Raw genomic sequence first — 19,741 nt, 5'->3', positions numbered from 1 at the left:
AAGAGGGGAAACGTAAAGAGAAAAGGGGGGTAATATATTCAGTGAGTGCTCCGTCCATTGAATTGGTAAACATTGGGTATGGCTTTCTTACGAGCATGCTAGAGAACCATATTCAATTGTTCAATTGAACTATATTATTTTCCGATGTGTTTATCAGCTTTCCATAGAGAATTAAAATTAAAACTTCACTTTATGCGCTGTAAGCGTCACGGGTACCAATCTTTTGAGATGGTTACGGGTGACATTACCATCTTGCGATTCAAGAATTTTCAGAATTCGCTCTTGGAGAGCGGCAAGGTAGCTTTAGATGTCAAAGCTAAACTTACAGTTGTGTAAGATTCATTGAATTTGAATCGTTTTAAAGACCTGAAGTCATTGCAATCTTTATGTCCATGCGCAAAGAGATGCTAGTAATACCATGCAATTGGTAGAGGTATTTGAGATATTGGGCTGTGAAGATTGCGCAGGCGCAGCCACGGTTGCACTTATTAAAACAACAAAGAAGTCAATTTCACGGCTGCGCAATACAAATTATCCAATGATTCAATCACCACAGGATGAGTTGGCAATTAAAAATAAAGGAATGTGTTCGGTTTGCAAAGTGAAATCTGTTGAGGGTAGTGGGGAAACTCCAGTCCTCGACCATGATTATTTAAGTCATTTAATTTTATCGGGAGGGGCGGGGGAGTAACTTTCGTGGACTGGAAAATAAATAATGTAATTTAAATGTTAAGCAGTAATAATTTTTACCGGTTTACATTCACAATTCCAACTATGATTTGAAATTCATATTACCAGCGTTGACACGTCTGCAGAAAGGTGAAGCTGTAGATGGTGCATGGCTAGATGGTTCTTTTTCTTATAATATCATACCCAAATCACCTGAGAAGTTGCTGGTCTTAGAATTCAAACGGCAAATAGTTTAAAATGGTAACACGTACTTGAACAAAATCATTTTTTTTAGATTCCTCTAGTTTTTTCCCTAAATTACTAAGCCTATTTATTCAAGAACAGAAAAGCGACGATTTTAACAGTTTCCCCTCCTTAAACAGTGCTTTCCAGATGATTAAATGTAATATTTATTGAGGTGTCAGGGCATATAGTCATACGAGTACTACAACTCCGTCTAGAGGCTACGTGAGGAGAAGTTGCAGCTCGTCGATACGTTTTATGATTCACTTCACGGCTGTCAATGCACCACTGGCCGAAACTGAATTTGCTTAAAAGGTTTGGGCCAAGGGTGGGTGTAAAAATGGGGTGGATTATTGTAAACTGTACCTGGCAAGTGATTCATAACGTTGTTGGGTATTGTATGTAAAACACGGATAAAATTTATGAGGAATATGGGTTGAATTCGGGGTTCTATTGTTCAACTCCTCGTCTGGTGATGCATTTAGTTCTTAAAATCAGTAAAGATCAGCGTATATTTTTAGAGTGATCCATACGGGGAGAGTATATTTTCACGGAGATTGTATCCTGGAAACTGACCTGACTGGACAACGCACCGGTAAAAAGTCGGATGCAGTTTTTCTTGATATGAACTCTCTTCCTCCGGTGGCAATGTCTCACTACTCTTTATTGTGTAAGAATTGCAAATGGCTGGACTGTCCTTGTGATCCAAGTTTCCCCGACTTTTTTACTGTTGAAAATAATGGAGCACAAGGATGGTTTTTACAATTTGAGGGTAAGCTACCGGTGCAACTTTATGACTTGGTAAAGGATTTAGTTTTTCCCTTGCATAAAAAGGCCGGTGTCAAGGGATTCACTGAGTCCCTATAATATTTCTTTGGTATAGGATAGGGGTATGGCATGGACACCTTCAAAACAAAAGCGAATGGCCGACCTTCATCCGAAACAAAATATTGTTGTACACCACGTTCTTTTGCGCTGGATGCTGGCCAATGGCTTTTTGGTCACAAAGGTTCATAGAGCCAACTAGTTCTATCAGAAGCCATATATGATGAAGTTTATTGACACCTTTGTCATTAAACGCTCTGAGGCAAAAACAAAGGTTGAAATAGAATTCTTTCAACTCATTTTAAATTCGGCCTTTGGTAAGTGCGTGATAGTGTGTGCTATAGGAGCCCTTGTCACGTTGTAACCGACCCTAAAGAATTTGCTCGAATCATTGGCGATCTGAATTCCACATCGTTTACGATCAATTACTCAAATATGATCCTTTTACATAGAAAGAAGGAAGTGTAATTTTAAATAAAAATATTGCCAATGGTAGCGCATTTAGAAATTTCCAAAAAAATTCCTGTTATAATTTTATTACAATGTGCGTTAGCTCCAATGGCCAGGGAAGGGATATGTTCAAGTTTATTACGGGGATACAGACTCACTTCTGCTAAAAGTTAAAACTGAATTTTTTAGATGATTTGGAAAATGGTAAGCTTATTAGTTCTCACATGGACTACACCAGCTGGTACGATTCCATTTACCTGGAGCCAGGGAAGCGCCATTCCCCAAATAAGTTATTATTTTAAAATCCGAGACGGGGAGCGAATTGATTTCTTGTGCTACGACTTGATGGTGTGCTTGCAGGTCCGAAGGTGTACTGTGTGCAAACGCAAAATGAGGAAGTCAAAATAGTCTACAAGGGGGTGCCTACATACTAGGTAAAGGCACATTTCGATATGAGCGTTAATAGAAACTGTGTAGAAAATAATTTAGTTCCAAGAGCAAAAGTCATGGCGATTCGTTCTTTAAAGTTTAAAAACTATACAGTTAAAGTTGAGAAAAAGTCATGTCAGCGATATCGGACAAAGTCTGTGTATGTACGGAAAGTGTGAAGGTACTACTACCACACGGCCATTACTTAGCTTTAGATCGAGATATATGTGTAGACGTGCAGAGTACAGGCAACGTCTCGGTATTGAGAAAATTCAATAGTTGGTGAGAGGATGGTCCGATCAGTCTCCAACTCAGCAGTGTGTTTTTTTTAGTGTTTTTGTTTGTGCAAGGCGGAATCTTTTTTGTGTTTTAAAAAGTTTTTAATGTTACACTGTTATTCTACATGCTGCCAGTCCGGCCCCGCAGTGAACCCTTGCCCGCCGTAGTGGGCACCGCGCCTTTCGGTCGCCGCATCCGATTGGCCACCCCAACCCTCCTGGATGGACATTTCTTAAGTGTTTTTTAAATGTTCGATTGTTTTTAAGTGCCTGTTTTATGTTGTTGATTACTTCCCATGTAAATATGTTTATTCCTCATGTGCTTATTTCATGTTGTTGATTATTGCTTATGTATATATGTTTAAAAAATATTTGTAGTGCATTTATTGTCATTAAAGAAAACAAGTATTTTATTTTTGTCTTTTTGAACTTAGGTGTTTATTCAACAGATTGAGGTTAGGTAAGTTGTATTGTGACAGCGAGAAGAGTAATATGTATCAAATTCAAACTCCTTTCAGATCATTTGTTTGGGGGTCATCAATGTCTGGCAAAGCAGCACTTTTAACGAATTGATTCAAAATCGTGATAAAAAAATTTTAGAAAACCCGAAAAACATCTACTATTGCCATGGCATATGGCAAGAGTCCTGTGATAAAATAAAGAATATTGCACCAGATATAAAATTCATACGGGGACTTGAAGTGTTTAATATTATAGCACTAAAATCGTGGTTGATTACTGCTGAAACCATTGAAGAATGGTCTCAGGAGATACTACAATTATTCACCATCCAATCTCATCATGAAAAAAAATCCGTAACCATTTTTCTCCACAATCTCTTTCATCAGTGCAAATGTTTGAGAACACTTACTTTGAATTGTACTTACTGTATCATCTACAGAGTTGTTCGTGATTCAAGTTCTCTCATAACGTTAAACAAACAGATATATCTCGGTGAGCCAAAATTTCTACTCTCGGTATACAATCAGGCGACAAATAAACCTTATTGTTACATTTTATTGGATCTCAATCAAAACACAACCGAGGAAGCATGTGTAGTCACTGATATTTTTGACATGGATATTACTGTACATCTACCAGTTAACAGTAAAAAATGTCATTACCATCATGACACTGAAGAAACTACAAGAAAACAGTCATTTATTTTCCGTACTAGGTAATTCAAAACCGCGGCTTAGGAAGGCTATATTCAAACATGGTATTGACAATGAATTCGTTAATCTCCAATCTGAGCTTTGTCTAAATTTAACTGAGGGCAATGTTCAACTGCAAGGAGCAGTTAAGCAACATACAAGGCAACATCGTTCACTAGTGCGTGCCTTAGCTTGCAACAATAAAGGAAAGGATTTTAAAAGAAAATGACTTGTTCAAGCGGTTGGTATTTTCTTTTCAGTGTTTCTTACAGAGTGAACCCCGCCATATTCTTCATCTTAATCATAGAGTTCGCGGTAGTCATTATCGAAAAACTGAAGCCTTTTCCCATTGCATATATTACACTGCGCTCGTTAAGGCAAGACATAATTTTTACTTCGTGATAGTTCTCAACTGTGATATCCTGTTTTATTTCAATTATTGCACTGTTGATTCTGGGGCCCCTTATATTTGGATTTTAGAAGAAAGGGGCCCACGCTCGTAAGTTTTCTTGAAATGTCATTTTGATGAGTTGAGGAAAGAAGCGAGCGTACTGTATATTTAGCGATATATTAATTACCGATACAATATAATTAGCGATGTCTCTCACGAAAAAGTATTTTGATGAACGTATGGACAACTTAAAACAACTGGTAGAAAATCTTCGTACGGAGAATGCAGCGTTGAAACAAGAGAACACTGGCTTGAAATCTGCTCTTGTGGCAGTTAAAAACCAGGTTTTAAGAACTGAATTGTACGTTAAACGCAATAATCTTCTTATCCATGGAATTCCTAACAAGGAAAATTAAAACATTGAAGAAACTGTTAAGGATTTTTTATCAGAAATGTTGGTACGGAACTACAGGGATATTCAGTTCGCGGCCATCTATAGACTTAGAAGCAAGGCTAAAAGTCCCAGGAAACAAAAGTCACATCCGGCATCGGACCCTATTCTTGTATCTGTTCTAAATCTTCGACATAAGGTCAATATTATGGCTTGTGTTGGTAATCTAAGAAATACAGGGAAAAGCGTCAGTATTGACCTTCCATTCGAGCTGGCTAAACGTCGGAAAGAACTTTTGATTATTGCTTATAATTTAAGAAATTGTAAAGTTGCCTCCGATAAAGTGTCTCATACCAAAGTGGTTCAAAAGGGGACTAGGTTGTGGCTAGAATCTAAAAAGACTTCTAGTTCTAACTGGATCAAGGTTGATGACGCATACTACGACCCACTTACCCTAGTTTTCCCTTCGGCCAATTCTGATTTCGATTCTGACGCATGATTATTAGTGAGTGCTCGCTTCCGCTCAATATATTATATCTTCAAAAAATGTGCTGTTCATTAATGTTATTTGTCTTTTTGTATTTTTCCCTTTTATTTGTCTTTCTTTACCCTCAGTATTTACACATTCCTGTGCTATTTTACTTGTTATTTTTTTTTGTTTCAGAGCAAAATAATCAAGTTCATGTCATAGCCTTTTTAATTCGGATTAAGAGGTTGACGTCACTGGTGTTCACGCGACTACAGCATGGCTCTCTGTCACCTGCATGGGTAAGTAATTATGGTTGACACTAATTCTCTATTGGGGATTAACGCTAACATAACACTAGGGAAATTAAATGATTATGAATGTGGGAGAGTTGATTTTAATGAAATTATAAATAATCCGGTTGGTAAAGCCCCCAATATGAATTTTTATGAAAATTTTGAGAATATTATTGATAGTGTGTTTGTGGAGGAGCTGAGATTTTGGGACTCCGGAGCTCGGTGGGTTGATGCACTCCCGGTTGTGCATCTAAACGTTCAGGGCCTAAATTGCTCGTTTGATGATATTCAATTATTATGTAGGAATTCGTGCCCTGCAATTATCGGTCTATGTGAAACATTTTTGAGCGAAAAAAATCAGGTGCTTTTGGATATTCCCGGTTATATGTCGATATTTCTTAACCGCAAGACGGCCCAAAAAGGTGGACTCGGATTTTACATCCGAAATAATTTTCATGCTGTACTAAGACAGGATTTATGTACAAATAATGAAAAGGTATTTGAGTCACTTTTTATAGAAGTCCCAATCAACGCTAAGGAAAGGATAATAATAGGCGAAGTATATCGTTCTCCAAGTGGGTCTATAACCCAATTTATGGAAACATTAGAAGATGTTCTTGGAAAAGTTTTTTTCTGAAAAATCCGAAGTTGTATTAATGGGCGACTTTAACATCGACCTTGCGGATCCGACATCTAGACAGGCTTCTGATCTTTTGTCTTTACTAATTTCGTATGGATTAGCTCCTTGTATAAACATACCGACAAGGATTTCCAACCAGTCAGCAACATTAATTGACAATATTTTTTCATCACTACACTCCATTAAGAACGAAGTACTGCTTTCTGATACTTCCGACCATTTGCCAGTTGCAGCCTTGTTTCCAATCCTCCAAAATCCACAAAGATTAGTCCCCCAAGATACACCGAGATTATGTTGCTCACCAGTGGAGCTGGATAAACTGAAAGAAGATCTGAGTTCATCTTCATGGGACTTTTCATTACCAGAAAATATTAATTTGGGCAATTATAACGATATATTTGGCCAGTTTTATGACACTGTTAAGGAAAAATTCGCGGCTTATTGTCTAAAAGCTCCTTTAAGGAATCCTCGATCAAGAAGATCAACACCCATAGCTCCCTGGCTAACACCGGGAGTCCTCAAGTCAATAAATAGAAAGCAGAACCTTTGGAAAGAGTACAAAAACAGACCAAGTGATGCTAAATTAGAAGCATTTAAGTTGTACCGTAATATGCTGAAATCAATTATTCGGAGAACAAAAACAGTGTATTATACTAAGAGATTTGATGATTGCGGTAGAAATATAAAGAAGACGTGGGACGTAATTAAGGAATTTAGTCGGCCATCGAAAAAACTAGAAGGTCTCCCTAAGTCTCTTATGGTAGACGATCAACTTATCACAGAAAAAGGCCAAGTACGACATCATATGAACAAATTCTTCGCGGAGATAGGGAAATCAACTGCTAATAGTGTTTCTCACTGCTCGGTGTCTCAGACTTGGAAGCAGTTCCTAGGCCCCCCGTGCTTGAAATCAATGGCTCTTGAGGACGTTACAGTGCAGGAAATTACAAATATTGTTTTGTCCTTAAAGAATTCTTCAACAGGTTTTGACAAAATTTCTGCTAATGTAATTAAACATATCCTTCCGTCGATTATCACCCCACTTTGCCATTTGATTAATAGGTCATTTCAACTAGGAGTATTTCTTCAACGTCTTAAATTGTCGCGTGTGATAGCTCTCTTTAAAGGAGGTGACCGTGAGGATCCTAGGAACTATAGGCCGATCTCTCTTTTGTCAGTGTTCTCTAAGATATTTGAAAGGCCAATGCTCAAACGTCTGGTAAGGTTTCTTGAAGCTAAATCTTTTTTCCATAAGCATCAGTTTGGGTTTCGCGCAAAGTACTCTACAGAACATGCTTGTAATAAACTTCTTCAGTTTATACGACAATCTTTAGACTCTAATCTTATTCCTGCAGCCATTTTTCTTGATGTAAAGAAAGCTTTTGACAGCCTTACACACAAGATTCTCATTGGTAAACTTTCTCATCATGGTGTGCGTGGGGAAGCATTGTCTTGGCTCTCTTCACACCTTACTGACAGATCTATTGCCATGGAAGATACAGACAAGGAAATTCCAATTGAATACGGAGTACCCCAAGGTTCTATTCTTGGGCCAACCCTATTCCTGATATATGTGAACGACCTCTACCGACTTCTAAACACCCCAATTCCCAATGTTTGCTGTGGATTGTGTCACAAATGTTACTCTCAGACTATGTCGGCGTCCACATCTGATAGTCGAGAAGAACTGGTATCATTTGCAGATGACACTACTCTAGGTGCTGCAGCTCCGGATGAGTCATCCCTTATTCTAAAGCTTCAAGCAATGACTGAAAAGATACTCAATTGGTTTGACATAAATCAACTAGCTTTAAATGTAAAAAAATCGTACCTTCTTATTTTTTCCCGTACAGGTGGGAGCTGCCCCACAATTACTGAGCTTCCTACACCAAGAGGCTCCATAAGTCACCCCCCAGATCGATATGTGCGATTCCTGGGAGTTCTTTTGGATGAAAATTTATCGTTTAAGTGGCACGTTCAAGTAATAAGAGTGAAAATTTCCCGTGGACTTGGAATCATCCGTAAATTAAAGCGTTTATTTCCTTTTCCTATACTCCGTCTTTTATATTTCTCGCTCATTTTCCCTTATATATGTTACTGTTCGTCTGTGTGGATGTCTACATTTTCTTCTGTACTTGCTCCTGTTCATATTCTTCATGAGAAATCGATAAGAGTTCTCCAGTCGACTACACACTCTCCTGTTAATCTCCTTAAGATTAGAGATATTTATGTTATATCTCTAGCTTCGTTGGCATATCAATTCTTCCACGGAGATCTCCCATTTTGTTTTTCTGGACTACTTAAGCCAGTAGGGGAAGTAAATTTTTACGCAGTTCGAAACAGGGAGGATGTTATGATTCCGGCTACTCCCTCGGTTCGTTCAGACTTTGGTCTGGTCGTGACTGTGGGACGTGCTTGGAACTTGGTTCCTGCTGAGATTCGTCAGTCACAAACACTTGGCTCCTTTAAAAGACAGATGAAAAGTTTCTTATTAAAGCTAAATATTAATTAGTTTATAGTTGTTGTATTGTTTTTTTGTTGGCGTTGGATCCTCGATGATGTAGAGAATTTTTCATTTTTGATTTATTTTTTTATTGTCGGGTGATAGGAGGGTCGCTGTTTCGTGTGGACTGTCGGTGAGTTGACTTCTTTTCCTTATAGATTTTTAAGTTAAACACTGTTTAGTATTGTTTATGCCAAGTTTTAATATTATTCATTTATTCTGTGTCGTTTCCCAAATAACGGGCCATTGAGCCCTTTGGGATATTGTTTTTGTTATTGTTATTTATGGAAATAAATGGAACTTGAACTTGAACTTGAACTTGAACAAGCAGATCTCTTGAATCTAGACGAGGTTCAAAGGCGTCACAATGGTCCGTACAAGTATTTTTTTACTTGGAATCAGTATTTTTAGTCGTTGTGCATATGGTATCCCACTGCGCTCAAACAAAGAAGATGGAGTTGCTAGAGCCCTTGAATCTATCTAGGAACAAGATTGTTATAGGAAAATTCAAACAGGTCGAGGTAGTGAATTTGTTAATCCACATGTAAAACAGTTGCTGTTGAAATATAACCCATTGCTTTATCATAGTCATAGTCCGATAAAGGCGGCATTGGCTGAACGATTGATAAGAACAATTCGACGTTTAATCTCGAGTTATTGTTCGTTGAAAAATACTGCTGCTTTTATTCACGATTTAGATGAAATCATATATATTTATAATCAACGCCCTCATCGATCCCTGTCCAATCTTAGTCCTCTTGAAGTTCATCACGATGGTAACAATACACTTGACTTCTTTCTTAAACAATATTCCAATGACCGGCGTGTGAAAAAAAGGAATTTAATTTTGGTGATACAGTTCAAATCAATCGAACTAGTAATGTTTTGCAAAAAAAGGAATTACTTGTGGTCCACTGAACTTTTTAAAGTATCAACAGTCTTAGACACTAAACCTGTAACATATCGTCTACGTGATATGAAAGATTAAAAGATTCTTGGCGGTTTTTATGAGTATGAATTACAAGAAGATAAAAACAATGGAATTTATCATCTTGAAAAGATATTAAAGATTCGAAATCGCAAGGGTAAGAGACAGTTGCTTGTCCGTTGGTAAGGATACAATTTTGATCTTGATTCCTGGATTGCCGCTTAAGACGTGCATAATTCCCAATGATTTATGTGTGGCAATCATCTCCAATGTTTCTGACCCCCTCTATGATGATTTGAGTAAAACAAGCGATTTTTGATAAAACTATCCCCCGCCATAAATTTTAGGGAAAGTATGAAGTTGCTCTTGTTGATTGTATTCTCAAAAACACATATGATATCCTGAGAAAAGATCGTCCTTATGATATAAAAGTTAGAAAAACGATTAGCCAGTGTTTGATGAGAAATAAGAATGGGTAAAATCCCTTAACTTTGATATATACCCGCATTTTACCCTAGAATACAAAGAATATTCTAGTATGAAAGATTTGTGTCAAGCAATCAATAGAAAAATCTCTGCTCGTAAAAATGATGCATTCTACTTTAACTCTTCAATGGAAAATGGCAGGGTTTACATTACCTTTCCCATCGAGAATGAAATGTTGATTTAATCGGAATATAATTGAGGGTAAAAGTGTTGGTACCATCTTCGGGATGTAACGTGTTATTTTTGCAAACTATCCGTCCAGCTTCTCTGTGGACAATTGTATATTTCTTTATGCGTCCTTTCTTGAGACATCGAGAGTTGGTAATGCCAATGTCCCACTCCTGTATATTCTTGAACGCAAAAACACCCACGAACACATTCACCACTACAATATAAAGCACCTTCAATATATTCATGTAAACACTTTGTATTTGCAATTCTATCGGTTAACTTGTCCCACTCCTGTATATTCTTGAACACAAAAACACTCACGAACACATTCACCACTACAATATAAAGCACCTTCAATATACTCATGTAAACACTTTGTATTTGCAATTCTATCGGTTAACTTTAAGAAGTGAATGGGCGATTCTTTAGCAATGACTAAAGGTTTGACTATGATTACATGCCATTTTTGACTCATTTAGTGAGATGGCTAGTATAAACAGTACTTTTGTTTGTCCTGATATTGACTGCTATGTTGATACTCTTAGACAACGACAATTGGGTCATGGAATGGACTATTACAGGGGTCGTTTGTCAATGTCGGGCTACGGCATGGGTAATTTTTTTACTAAGTTGTTTTGCTCTACATTACTCCTGGCTAAAAAATATGTTGCTCCGGTAACCGCGGATTTTGCGTCCTCTACGCTACGCGATTGGGGCTCTGGGGAGGATTTTAAAGAAATTTTTTCACAAAATATTATGTCTGGCGTGCGATCCCTCGGCGAGTAATTGAAATCACGCAAAGCTGAAAAGGTTTTAAAAGGCCGAGAAACACCTCATCACTCATCAGTCTCAACTCAGGCCGGAAGCGAAAAACATCAATCCTGTCAAAGAAGAAAAAGAAACCAAGAGTAAAAATTGTTAGATCGAAGAAGGATTTCTTTTCCTAGAAATGGCACATTTACCACACAAAGAATCTCATCTCTCAGTCACGTCATCATTGAATCTTTTCAATGTAGAAAATGTTGATGTGAGCGTGGGCGCCCATAGACTGAATTTTAGGGGGGCTTACCTGGTCTAATCGGAACTGTCATTGCTGCATAATTGAAATCTCAAGAAAAAATACCATAGCCAGCGCGATAGTGCTGCGTAACAAAAGAGCGATGTGGGCACACATTTTTTTTAGACCAGGGCACTTCTTACAGTTGGAAATGTCATAGGAACTTAAAAAGAGCTCATGGAGGGCAACCAGCTCCCCCTCCCCACTTCAATCACTTTCCCAAACACATCCAATCAAAATTTAGAGATAGTAATTTTCTTCAGTGTAATTTTAAGGGCTGGAAATTATGACTTTGAGAATGACCCCCCCCCCCACAACCCTCAGTGCCCGGGGTGTAAGTTATGCCCTATGGGGAAATAAGGTTTGTTACAGAAAGTATGATCGTATAAACCTCAGAGGGGGCTCATTTGATTGGTAATCAGAAGTTCCACTGGCCCTTTTAACAGTCAAAAGTGATTTGAGGTCATCCAGCCCCCCCCATACACCAATCATTTCCCCTAAGACATTCAATCATAATTTTTGAGATAACCATTTTGTTCAGTGTATTTGAAAGGTCCAGAAATTATGTCTTTGAGGATAACTTCCTCCCCCCATATAGCCCTCGAGCAAGAGTTGTAAGTTATGCCCTGGGGGCATATAAGGTTTTTATAGAAAAGGTGGTCGTATAAACTTCAAAGAGGGCTCATTGGATTGGTAATCAGAAGCTATAGTGCTATTTTTAAGATTCAAAGTGACCAGAAGGCAAATAGTCCCCCCCCCCCCCAACACAAACATGTCGTATTTTCCACGAACGCTTCTGATAGAAATTTCAAGACGGCCATTTGTTGTCATAGAAACATCGGAAAGGGCTCAGTCGGTTGGTAATTGAAAGGGCTAGTACCTTCTTTAATAGTCAAAAGTGATTGGAGGGCACCCCCCCCCCGGCATGCCCATCATTTCCCCAAACACTTCCAGTCAAAATTTCGAGATAGTAATTTTGTTTGACGCAGTTTAGAAGTCCAGAAATCATGTTTTTGAGGATGAAAACCGTTACAGTTCAGGGCAAGGGTTGTAAGGTATGCCCCGAGGGCATTTAAGGTTTTTATGGAAAGGGTGGTCGTATAAAATTTGGAAGAGGCTCACTGGATTGGAAATCTGAAGATGAAGAGCCATTTTTAAGAGTCAAATTTATCGGAGGGCAGCCATACCCTCCGAAAAATACCCTCCCCACGTCATATTTTCCCCCATTGCATCCGACAGAAACTTTGAGATAGCTATTTGTTCAAAAATAGTCCAAAGATCTCATAACACGCCCTTTGGGGTTGACACAAGCCCCCAAAGTATGGGGATGAGGGTTTTAAGTTATGCTCCAGTGGGAATTAAGGTTTTTATGAAGAGGGGGTCTTGTGAACTCTAGAAGAGGCTCATTTAATTCGAAGTACACAGTTCCATTTTAAGAGTCAGGCGTGATGGAGAGAAAATAGCCCCCCCCCCCTCCCCGTGATATCCTCTTTTCCCCTAACACATTCGATGGAAATTGTGAGACAGCCATTTTTTAGCCAATAGTCCAAAGTGAATATAACAATGTCTTCAGTAATCAAATATAAAAAATATTTAGGCGGACGTTTAACTAAATCAAAACAAACTATGAGCATATGAACTTCGAAAAAGGTGACAAAGCAATATCTCAAAAACAATTTATGTTATTAAGTTAGATCCTTAAGAGTAAGTTGTGGGGAATTTTGAACTAGCCAGAAGGCACTATGTGTATACTTTTAGTACTACAACTAGAAATACTGTAACTAATGACGCTTAGAGTATTGAGGTGAAACTTCTAGGAAGTGTTTAGGGGTTTCCAATTAAACGAAAAAACTGTATACATACAGGTTTTCAAAAAGGCATATAAGCAATATCATAGGCAGCACCACTCTATAGTAGCTACAAATATCATTTAAACATTTAAAAAAGCTAATTCGATTCAAAATTAAAAGTTTTAGGGTCCTTTATAAGAGTAAAAAGAGATGGGAGGGCAATCAGGCCGTCTCTCAAGCCGATTTATTTCCCAAACCCATTTAGTCAAAACTTTAAGACAACTATTTTGTTCAGCATAGTAGAACGATCCAGCAACTATGCAGTTAGGGATATTTGGCATGTCAACCCCCAACAATAATGCCAAACTACGGATTCTTATAGAATAAAAAAAACGAAAAAGATATAAAATATAATTTTTTTTTCATGAAAATGACTTTGTTAATAAAAAAAAGAACAGAAATTCATCTAAAAAGAACTTTTTCCACAAAAAAAGCTTTTCAAAGAAAAGTAAAGTGCTCCATTAAGCCAAAAATGGGCAGAAATGAAGTTATTTAATCATCCAAGCGTAAAACTATCAAAAATCATCAATAAATAAAAGAAACTCAAAATGAACAGAAATTAGAATAAATGGCCGAGTCAAACTCGAAACGATCAAAAATTAACATTAGTAGGGCTGATAACCCCCAAGCCTTCTCTTGAATTTATATTCGCCATTATTTGACTTTATTTCTGCGCATTTTTGGCTTAATAGAACTCTTTACTTTTCTTTGAAAACTTATTCTGTGGAACGTTTTTTAAATTAATACAAATATATGACACCGTCATTCAGCCAGGGGGGGCTGGCGCCCTACCTTGCCCCCCCCCCCTTATGGGCGCCCAGGAATGTGAGTGTATAACATGGTTACTATGAACAATCTTATCCGCAACAACCGCTCTCTGAAAACGTACATTTTCAAATTTAATCCAGTGAAGACTATTTCATAGATCTGACTTCCATATTTATAGATTCGTATGTGATAGTAAAAAATCTATCAATGAAAAGCCAAGTGCTGCCGAGGGGTTATCCTATGAAAACTGTGTACCATACAATTTGTTAAGACAAATAAGTGTCTACATAAATGGAGTGCTGAGCACAAGCAACAATCTATCAAACTATGGAAGTTACATACAATTCATGGTGATGATTCCAGAGTCCTATAAAAAATTGAGAGGTTTAGCCATTGGATATGACTATAAGACGGACACTGACACTGCCAATATACTTAGAGAGGTGACAATTAGTGATTTACACTTGGCTGGGAAAATAATTCGTGAAATAATTAATACACCTCAATGGATGCCTTCCAATGCTAAAATTGATATAAAGTTACAACTTGCCCGTCCAATTGTAGTTTGCGAAAATTACTTGCCATTACACCTGATGCAACAGTCTCTCTTACCTCGACAATGCTTCATATAGGAAAACAACCGGTTATAAGTTCTGTTACCTTGGTAATTGAAAAATTAAGAGCCAGTGAAAATAATATCAAACTGCTCGTTCCCCATACTATCACCAATCAGCGACATATTGCTATAGATTTCGGCACCTACACCTGATAGTTCCTGATGCACCTGATGCAACAGTCTCTCTCGCCCCAGCAAAATTTAATGTACGAAAACAACAGGTTATGAGTTCTATTGCTTTGGCAATTGAAGGTTAAGGGCTAGTGGAAATAATATCCAGCTGCTCGTTCCGCATACAATCACAAATCAACGACATATTGCTACGGGTCCGTGTACCCAAACCGACTCATCATTTATCAATGGTGAAATTCCTTCAAAACTTGCTTTGGCTTTTGTAAAAAGTGCAAGTGCAATTGGATCATGGACAAATTCCCCACACAAATTTGAAATGTTTGGACTTTCATCCCTTGTACTTTAAATAAATAGAACTCCGCTCAACAATTTATCCGTTGATAAATCCTATAAGACCCTACATGAATTGGCAATGCAATTCCTGAAAATGGCATAACCGATACAATGTTTGCAAAAACTTATCGTATCACTCTATGGGATTTGTGTGGTACTCAAAGATATGAGTATTGTCCGAACGGGCACTGCACACTTAGAATATATCGTTGCAGAAACGTTGGGGAAGAGTATAGCATTAATTTCACTACATCAATTTGAAATCTATTGGGAAATTATCCCCGATGTTAGTGTTCTATTAGACTTGGCAACATGAACAAAAATTAAACAATCAATGTATTCAACTTGGATCCGTACATGTCCAAATACGAATCCTATTGCATACCCTCGGATTTCCTTGAGTATATTCAAAGGGATAGCAATACCATTATCATTGTTAATAGTACTCCTTCAACTGTAAAGACGATTTATTAACAATGCATCTTTCAAACAGCAACGAATATTGAATTTTTCGATCCTTTTGACCTGCCGTATACATTCTACACGCCCACATCAGAAAATTTCTCGGGTAAAGTGGAAAATCTATTATTCGAAATCAGAAGCGAGTACAAGATTTATCGACCAAATGCTGTAGCTTTCATGCACTACTATATTTTATTTTTCGATGTCTTGGCTATACTTACACTGAACTCCTCAGCATTTAAGTAGATAATCCTCGATTGAACGACTTTTTAGTTAAAAATACCCTTTCCTACCAGTATAATATAGATTCCAGTGCCCTAAGACAAAAGTACTTTAAAATTGTTTGTGAATGTGTTTATTAATAAAATTTGAATGCAAAATAAAAGTCTTAATTCTTCATATTTCTTCTTCCACGTATAGGTAACCATCAACAACGATAAGTGGCATCAGCTCGCCAGGATTCAGCTTGTATTCATCTAGGTATGCAAAATCAGGGTCTCATTTTTTACGATATAATGTAACTTCATTTTTATTATATCTCCCTGTAAAGTCAATAATACTATTCTGATTCATTTTATAAAATTCATGTGTTCCAACTTGTTTATTTGAAGATATGTCACACACGTTATTCGAATATGAAGAATCACTTTCTGTTACAGCCAAATAAAAATCAGTAGGTTTTATAGTCATGGTAGCCAGTATCATCACATTGATGTCGTAAAAACCAGACTCTCTTATTACTCCAACAATTGAAGCGTAGACCGGTTTCTTCCTTCCAAAACAATTTAAAACCTCGAAAAAAACAGTCTCTTAAAAACAAACTGAAATTACATTTAGGGTTTTTTCCAATCATACCAGGGTAAGTATTTTCCATTGATCACACTTATCATAGCGACAATTGGAGCATAGGAAACCTCTAGTTTGAGAGTCACAAATATCTTCAAGACAGGAATTACAATCTTTAATTTGCACTGCATATCCTCTATTCAATTTACATGGAATGAACAATCTACACTTTTCATCATAGTCATCAACAATAGTAGAATTTTCACAGGATTACCAGCTGTTCAATGTACACAAACATAATGGACACGTGTAAAACTTTTTTTTCACTGTTGAATGTCTCATTTCCAAAAACCAATTGACTTACGATCCATAAAATGAAAGTTCCTTTTACTTCTAGAGGAGAAGTAATCGAGTGGCGTGACAAAACCTATTCGGTCACGATTTCGACTTATTTGTTGTTGCCATGCAAAAATGTCCGTCTTCAACGAATTTTTAGGTTGTGTTCAAAAGCAAATCCACAACATCATTTTATTTTGTTTCAGTTAGTTTGTCAGTAAATTGAGTAAATGCATCTGGCCCATGACGAAAAAGTCTCATACAATAGTCCAAAGATGGGGAATCATTTTTCATTGCATCATCAAGTATTCTTTAATAGAGTATTTTCCTTTGAACAGATAACTCTTGGAAATGGTAATTTAGAATCAAACTTTTTTCCAAAGTCACTAGATTCCACATGGTTTTCTGTTTCTCAAATCCAACCATTTTTAGTCTTGACACTTTCACTGCTGAATATAAACTAATAAAAAATGAATATTCCTTCTACCTTCTCATCACTAGTAAGATATCCAACAAGAAAAATTTTAAAATAGTAATAAACTCCTTCCTTTTTCATATATTGATTTAGATCATTGTCTTCAATATATTTCACTTATGCATTTAATCCGTCTTTTAATCTTTGTATTTGCATTATATTCACCTTTACTGCGAAACATAACTTTTCTCCCAACTTGAATTTGCTCCATGATATTACATATCTTGCAAACGTCTCGTCCCATTCTAGGGTTTGCCGACAGCCCCTTGTAATTTCTACGGCTACGTTAGATACTCTAGATTTCATTTCACCATTGCTAGCGCCTTCAATATCCAATAGAGTAAAAGCATATATTACTATGGGATATACCAAGAACAATACCCACGATGTTGACGCACTGAACTTTTATCCAATACTGAGGCAAGTGGAGCGTAAGATCTAACAAGTGACACGAGACCACGTCATCATCTACATAGGTAAAATAATTACTTAACAACCAACTCCTTATAGTATTAGGTAATATCCAGATGTACATAATCAATACCAATGCCTTGAAGAAAACATTTTCATAGGTAAACAATTACGTAACAAACAGGTGCGCGTAATAACTTCTTGAAGAAAATCCATAGCACCTGACGGTTTCTAGGGACTTAGAACTCGTTGCTATGGCGTGCTGTCATGGAATCTGAAACCCCTCCACTACTCCGGGGAACGCCTCTGGTTGTGATAGCAGTAGCCACACAATGATTTTTTACTGAAGTTGCATTATTATCAGGCCAGGATTTACCAATAGACCCCGGCCTAGGGGCGCACAATGCCAGGGGGGCAATAAATTGTCACTGAGCGATGAAACTGGACTGATGTGATTTATCGTCAAAGTGTCAGGTGCACTCTGCCACTGTGGAAATCAGAAATCTACGTCTCAGAAATCACGAAGCATGCAAGTGAGCCATTGAGTTCTTTCCCCGAAGATCTTGAGCCTATAATGGTAGATAGATGCTTACATTTTAAACCCTTCTTGGTACAAAATGCTGATTAAGAAAAAAAGCATGACTAATTGACGTTAGTAAGGTTTTACGTCATTTTGATGCAAATGACACCTATCCAAAAATTGACTTTGCCTTAAGAATGGTTCTTAGTGCGCCTGCCACAAATTACAGAGAAGAAAGATCCTTCTCCGCCCTTCATCGACTGAAAAACTAGTTAAGATCTTTAATCAGCCACGATAGATTGACATCATTATCCCTGTTCACTATTGAGGGAAGGCTGACTCAAGAGATGCCATACGATGACATCATAAAGGCTTTATCAATTGACTTGAAGATAAATCGTCCTACGTACAGAGTAATGCGTCTATGTGTTTTTGTTTTACTATCTACCAATGGATTAAACTTATTTCCAATGTCTGGTTGGTTTCTTTAATTTACTTGATACCCCCAATGTACAAATATTTGATCCTCAATTTATTATCAAAAGCAGACACCAAATTTGGGAAAAACGTGAATGATAGTGTTGTGATAAAGTTGAACACCGTTTTCAAAATATTATCTTAACTCATTTCGGTTTAACACAGCTATTCTGCAATCTTTGCGCAAAACGATCGTACGTACTGTTTAACAAAGGGAGGGGGAGGGTCAAAGACGGTGTGAACTCATCGTGGGTTTAAGGGAGTGATTGACCCATAAAATGTGAAATATGTCGTCGCAACAAAACTAACTTTGTTTCTAAAATAGTTCTCTAAATGGATTATATCCCCGCTTAAAGATGTGCGCCAAAGTTCTGTGGCTCTAGCTTCTTTTTTTTTACTTCGTTTGTTTTGTTTAGGATAGTCATACTGCGATCTTGACAAAGAAAATGAAATATAAAAAAGCAAGTTTTTTCAATTGAAAGTAAGGAGCATTATTAAAACTTAAAACGAACAGAAATTATTACGTATATGAGGGGGTTCGCCCCCTAGTCAATGCCTCGCTCTTCACGCTTAAGTTCGAATTTTGTCCGAATCATAAAATCAATAATCAGAAAGGTGGTTTGGTTAGAAAAGATTGCTCTATTGACACTACTAAAAAAAAACTTTAGCTTAAAGAGCGAGGTATTGCCTAGGGGGCAAACCCCTCATATACGTAATAATTTCTGTTCGTTTTAAGTTTTAATGTTGCTCCTTAATTTCAGTTGAAAAAACTTGTTTTTTATTTAATTTCTGATCGTTTTTTGAATAATGCTGGGAAATCCGGCACCCCCTTCATAGAAATATCCCTTTCCCAAGAAACTTCCTCCATGGAAAGATCCCCCCACGTAACCCAGTTCTCCGACCCCCCTCCCCCCCCCACTGAGAAAAAAATCCCTCCTGAAAAGGTCTGGTATACTTCCCAATAACCAATACTATATGTAAACGATGGGCAAAGTTCATAACTTGCAGCCCTTCCCCCGGGAACTGTGGGGGACTAAGTCATCATCAAAGGCATATTTATTAGATTTTCGACTATGCTGAACAAAATGGTTATCTCAAAATTTTGATTGAGTGACTTGAGAAAAATGAGTGTCGGAGGGGGCAATTTGCCCTCCAATTTGTTTGGTCACTTAGAAAGGGCACTAGAACTTTTAATTTC

Source organism: Artemia sp. Qi Xiang Cuo, chromosome 9, assembly GCF_049724085.1.
Source record: "Artemia sp. Qi Xiang Cuo chromosome 9, ASM4972408v1, whole genome shotgun sequence".
NCBI classification, from domain to species: Eukaryota; Metazoa; Arthropoda; class Branchiopoda; order Anostraca; family Artemiidae; genus Artemia; species Artemia sp. Qi Xiang Cuo.
This window is presented reverse-complemented; position numbering follows the sequence as displayed.